This window comes from Silurus aristotelis (assembly GCF_946808225.1).
Source record: "Silurus aristotelis genome assembly, chromosome: 6".
In the NCBI taxonomy this organism is placed as follows: Eukaryota; Metazoa; Chordata; class Actinopteri; order Siluriformes; family Siluridae; genus Silurus; species Silurus aristotelis.
In genome coordinates this window covers 7,289,732-7,295,991 of record NC_139579.1, presented here as the reverse complement: position 1 = coordinate 7,295,991, position 6,260 = coordinate 7,289,732, and positions in this window count along the sequence as shown.

Sequence of the window (6,260 nt, the reverse complement as noted above, 5' to 3'; positions counted from 1 at the left end):
GTCTCTGGCAAAGAGCCGCTCTCGGCGGAGGTTTGGGGGGGACAGACGCCCTCGGCTGAGGTCGGGGGGAGCGACGCCTTTGGCAGAGGTCAGGGCAGAGCAACGCCCTCTGCGGAGATCTGGGGCGAAGCGACGCCCTCGGTGGGACTCTGAAGTGCGGTGACACCTTTTGCGGGACTCTGGGGTGAAGCGGTGTCTCTGTGGGACTCTGGAGCGGACTCTGAGGCGATGAGGTGCCCTTGGCGGAGGTCTGGGGCGGAGCAGTGCCCTTGGTCAGGACTCTCGAGCGGAGCGGCGCCCTCGGTGGACTGGAGTCTAAAGACTATATGCAAGGAAGAATATTCACAACCATCGTTAGAGTGTCTGTGTGGTAACATCAGTTAATGCTAATTTTTCTTCCTTTTTTTTACGTTTATTTTGAAAATGTCTCCTTCAAATAAGTCATATATGCTTCATATCACTTGTTATGTAATGGTCAGAAATGTTTTGAAAAATAAAAATATTTTGCACAGTAAAGTCTTTATGTGTCAGTGCTTCCATATGTACATATACATTTTGGGAATCATGGAAATGTTAAAGTGTATTTTTCTCTGTGCTATTGAGAATAAAATCTTAATTATAAAATATTAATTTCTTAATTTTATGATTGTTTTTATTTACTTGTCTATGAACCCAGTAGCATGTGTTCTATGAATATTTTTTTCTCAAATTATATATACATTTCTGTGCATATATCATTCACCACCCATACTTAACCATAGGATTATTTATCCTCATAGTCTCCTCCCTTAAACTACCAGGATATAAATTGTTAAGTGGTATTTGGTCGATTGCAGTATCCGTGTATGAAACTATAATCTTCTTTTTTGAATTATTCACACACCCACTTCAAAAACATTATGACTATATAATATGTACTGTGATATATTTATCTTGAATTGTAATCTAGCGTACCTGCGATTTTACATTGATAGAGACTAAAAGCACTTTTGTATGTCGCTCTTGACAAGGGCGTCTGCTAAATGCAGCAAATGCAAATGCAAATGCAAATATTGCTGTCAGGGCAAGCCTGTACAAAAGCTTGTCACGCAACTGGATTAGATGACTTTATCAGCAATTATTAATACATGTAACCCCATAAATAGTAGCATGTATTCTATTTTAGATTGTATTTTTCTCACCAATCTATAGTGATCATTTACTAAACACTAAGATCTAAAAAAAATCCTTCATGCTAAAAGAATTAAAAACCTCAGAGTTATTCTTATCAGGTGTGGGAAGGGATAAAAATTCCAATCCACCCAGGTTCCAAAACAATGGCCAAAGCACAATCTAAAGATATTGATAAAGTTCAAGGGTGGCTTTAGAAGCCAAAGGTAAAAGTGAACCTGGAAGCTTGCTAAAAAAAAAAAGCTGGAGCTGTGAACTTTCCTATAGTTATTTATATGTTTTTATTGTGGAACATTTATAAAGACATACGAAAGCAATGTTGCACTAATAACAGTAACTAGTCCAAAGAGCAAGAAACATCTTACATTGCCTTACGAACAGCCTGCATGAAATGACTGAGTTAGACATATATTATCAGCTTCTATAAAAAATTATCACTACCTTTATTTTGCATCAAATAAAGTTTGTTATGTGATATGTGTTTTTTCTTGGCTTAAATATTTAGGGGAGGAATTGCTAATGTAGTGAAATTCAGCAATGTGACCTTGTTAAAGTTTTTTTTATTGTTATGGATTTTCTTTTTTTACGCAGGGACCGTGTTTAAGGGAATAACCCTTATATTGGCGTTTGAGGTAACAGATGTGACCCTGAATGTACAGTTTTCATATTTTGTTAAACCATACATCACTTACTGGTCTACTAGTGTTGGGAAGATCAAATTATTTTAGTGACTTGGTTCTTTGAATCTTGTTCATCAAAATTAAAAAATCTTTTATTGAGTCATTTAGTTTATTTTGTTTGTTTGATCAGAAATGTAAAAAAAAAAATCTCAACACGTCTACATACACGCACTTTGACTACAGTTCCAATAATGAAAATATGACAATGCAGCTAAAGACAAATCATGATAAACAGAATAAGAAGCTCACCTCTCATATCTTCTGATCCATATCGTTAGTTCTTTTGTCATGTGAATTGCATAATTATTGTAACAATAATGTCAAGATTCTGACAAATAAACCGTATCTATACATTGTGTAGTATCTATAGGAGTTGGGTGACAAAAGAATGAATGACCAGACCAGAGTACTTATGAGATGTACTACTCAACTCTGTTATCTGAACATAACCTATGAAGATGCTCATGCATGTCCAGTAGAAAATGAACAAATCAACCTGAGATGACTCGTTCTTCTAAAACACTTTAAAGACTTGTTCAAAATGAACAGCAGTCCCCAGGTGAAGACGAAATAAATAGAACCATATCATAACTGCTGCAGACAATGCAATGCAAAACAATTATAAACAAAAAGTTATAAATTACTAACATACAAATACAATAGAAATCACAATAGCGCCACCCAGTGGTGCAACTATCTTACATATGCATTACCCAATAAATTGTTCTTTTCTATTCTTTTAAGGTCAAATAAAACATTTTTTAGGAGAGGGGCCAAAATGGCTCTTTTGGTCACAAAGGTTGCAGACCTTGTTTAGAAAAAAAATATTCTTAATTTTGTAACATACCCCATGTCTGTCTTTCAGTTGGTATAGAAATATTTCATTGACACAAGCATAACTTTGTATTTTGTGGTATTTCCTGAAGTCTACTGGACATTCCGTGCCACTCAGATTAGGATGGGTCATGCTCAAGGTGTAGGATTATAAACACAGTGTGGCAGTGCTATGTTTGAGAAATGCTGAGCCAGTTATCACTATGATTGCATCTTTTATGCTTATTTGTGCAGCCTGATGTCTTCTGTAGAGAGGATTATGTAAGAGAGGGCAAGTCTTAAAGTAATGCAAAAAAGGGTTGTGAATTCAAAGATTTTTTTAATATTTACAATTTACTTTAACACAATGAAGCATTGCATAAAGTTATTATGCATATAAGTACACTGTTAGTTTATTGCCATTAGTTTTTCATTAAAATGGAGAAGGATCTAGAAATCAGATTTTATCAGTAAATTGAAACTTGAAATTTTGTTTAAGATGTACGCACATTACAACCACATTGGTATGCTAACAGTATCATAACCACCAAAATATGTCCTGGGAACACACACAGGTGTCAGGATCTGAGGGATCCTGCTAGATTTCTAGATTTGTGTTGTTTTCTTTTCTTTTCTTTCCTCGTGTTTCCCGTTTTCCCCCACCCGATGTCGCCATTTCGTCATCGTGTCCCTAACTATACTTGACAAAATTATAAACGCCATCATGAGCTGAACTAAGATCTAAGACTTTTTCTATGTACACAAAAGGCCTATTTCTCTCCTATTTCTCTCAAATATTGTTCACAAATCTGTCTAAATCTGTGTTAGTGAGCACTTCTCCTTTGCCGAGATAATCCATCCACCTCACAGGTGTGGCATATCATGATGCAAAGTCGACAGCAGTTTTATCACACAGCACAACAGATGTCGCAAGTTTTAAGGGAACGTGCAATTGGCATGCTGACTGCAGAAACGTCCACCAGAGATGTTGCCCGTGAATTGAATGTTAATTTCTCTACCATTAACCGTCTCCAAAGGCGTTTCAGAAAATTTGGCAGTACATCCAAATTAGCCTTTTGTGTACATCGAAAACGTCTTCGATCCTTGAGTTCAGCTCATGAAAAATGGGGGGCAAAAACAAAAGAGTTGCGTTTATAATTTTGTCAAGTATAGTTAGGGACACGATGACGAAATGGCGATGTTTAAGGAACGTTTAAGGGAATAACCCTTATATTTGCGTTTGAGGTAACAGATGTGACACCGAATGTACAGTTTTCATATTTTGTTAAACCATACATCACTTACTGTCTACTAGTGTTGGGAAGATCGACTTATTTTGGTGACTTGGTTCTTTGAATCTTGTTTATCAAAATAAACAAATCTTTTATCGAGTCATTTAGTTCATTTTGTTCGTTTGATCAGAAATGTAAAAAAAAATCTCAACACGCACTTTGACTATAGTTCCAAAAATGAAAATATGACAATGCAGCTAAAGACAAATTATGATGAACAGAATATGAAGCTCACCTCTCATATCTTCTGATCTATATCGTTAGTTCTTTTGTCATGTGAATTGCATAATTATTGTAACAATAATGTCAAGATTCTGACAAATAAACCTTATCTATACATTGTGTAGTATCTATAGGAGTTGGGTGACAAAAGAATGAATGACCAGACCAGAGTACTTATGAAATGTACTACTCAACTCTGTTATCTGAACATAACCTATGAAGATGCTCATGCATGTCCAGTAGAAAATGCGTTTATAATTTTGTCAAGTATAGTTAGGGACAACATTCCTGGCAGAGTGCTCAGGGAATGTGCACAACAGCTAGCAGATGTCCTCACTGACATCTTCAACATCTCCCTGAGCAGCGCCACTGTTCCTACGTGCCTCAAGACGACGACCATCATTCCTGTGCCGAAAAAGTCTTCTGTCTCCTGCCTCAATGACTATCGTCCCGTTGCACTCACACCCATCATGATGAAGTGCTTCGAGAGGCTCATCATGAGGCACATAAAGACCCAGCTTCCACCCGCACTGGACCCCATGCAGTTCGCATATCGTCCAAACCGCTCCACGGACGATGCTATCTCCACAACCCTTCATCTGGCCCTCACCCATCTGGATAACAAGGACTCTTATGTAAGGATGCTGTTCATTGACTTCAGTTCAGCATTCAACACAATCATTCCTCAGCACCTGATCGAGAAGCTGAGCCTACTGGGCCTGAACACCTCCCTCTGCAACTGGATCCTGGACTTCCTGACTGGAAGACCTCAGTCAGTCGGGATCGGAAACAGCATCTCCAGCACCACCACACTGAGCACTGGGGCCCCCCAGGGCTGTGTGCTCAGTCCACTGCTGTTCACTCTGCTGACTCACGACTGTGCACCAATGCACAGCTCGAATCACATCATCAAGTTTGCCGATGACACGACCGTGGTGGGTCTAATCAGCAAGAACGACGAGTCAGCATACAGAGAGGAGGTTCAGCGGTTAACAGCCTGGTGTGGAGCCAACAACCTGTCTCTAAACGTCGACAAAACTAAAGAGATGGTTGTTGACTTCAGGAGAACACAGAGTGACCATTCTCCACTGATCATCGCTGGATCCTCAGTGGAGATCGTCAAGAGCACCAAATTCCTTGGTGTTCATCTGGCGGACAAGCTCACCTGGTCACTTAACACCAGCTCCATCACCAAGAAAGCCCAGCAGCGTCTCTACTTCCTGAGAAGGCTGAGGAAAGCTCATCTCCCTCCCCCCATCCTGACCATGTTTTACAGAGGGACCATCGAGAGCATCTTGAGCAGCTGCATCACTGCCTGGTTTGGGAACTGCACCGTCTCGGATCGCAAGACCCTACAGAGGATAGTGAGGACAGCTGAGAAGATCATCGGAATCTCTCTCCCCTCTATCATGGACATCTACACTACACGCTGCATCCGCAAAGCACACAGCATTGTGGATGACCACACACACCCGTCACACACACTTTTCGCACTCCTACCATCAGGGAAACGGTTCCGAAGCATTCGGGCCGCCACATCCAGACTGTGCAACAGTTTTTTCCCGCAAGCCATCAGGCTCCTCAACAAAGAACTGAACTGAACTCTCTCTCTCACACACACACACACACACACACACACACACACACACACACACACACACACACACTTACACACAACTGTGTGACTGATCTGCACAAACCGGACTCAACACCCATCATACACTTCGCTCACCCAGGTTTCAATACCAATCACACTTTTCACTATCGCAAAATGTTTACATGCCGTCTGTTGCTGATTCCGGGACTTGTTATTTTGCACAATATTCTGTCCAAATCCTTTGGTCACTGTTCACTTTATTTTTGATTGCTGCTACTGCTGAATTGCACAAATTCTGTTTACATCTTTCTGTTTACACTGCACCTTATTCTGTTACGACAGGTTTTACTGGCGGAGCTATTTCCATTTTTATTTTTATATTCTGTGTATTGTGTATTGTCCTGCACTGTCCTGTGTTGTCGCAAAAAATGCATTTAAAAACAGTTGAGTTCCACCCTTTTCCTTCCTCACAGTGGTTTGACCCAG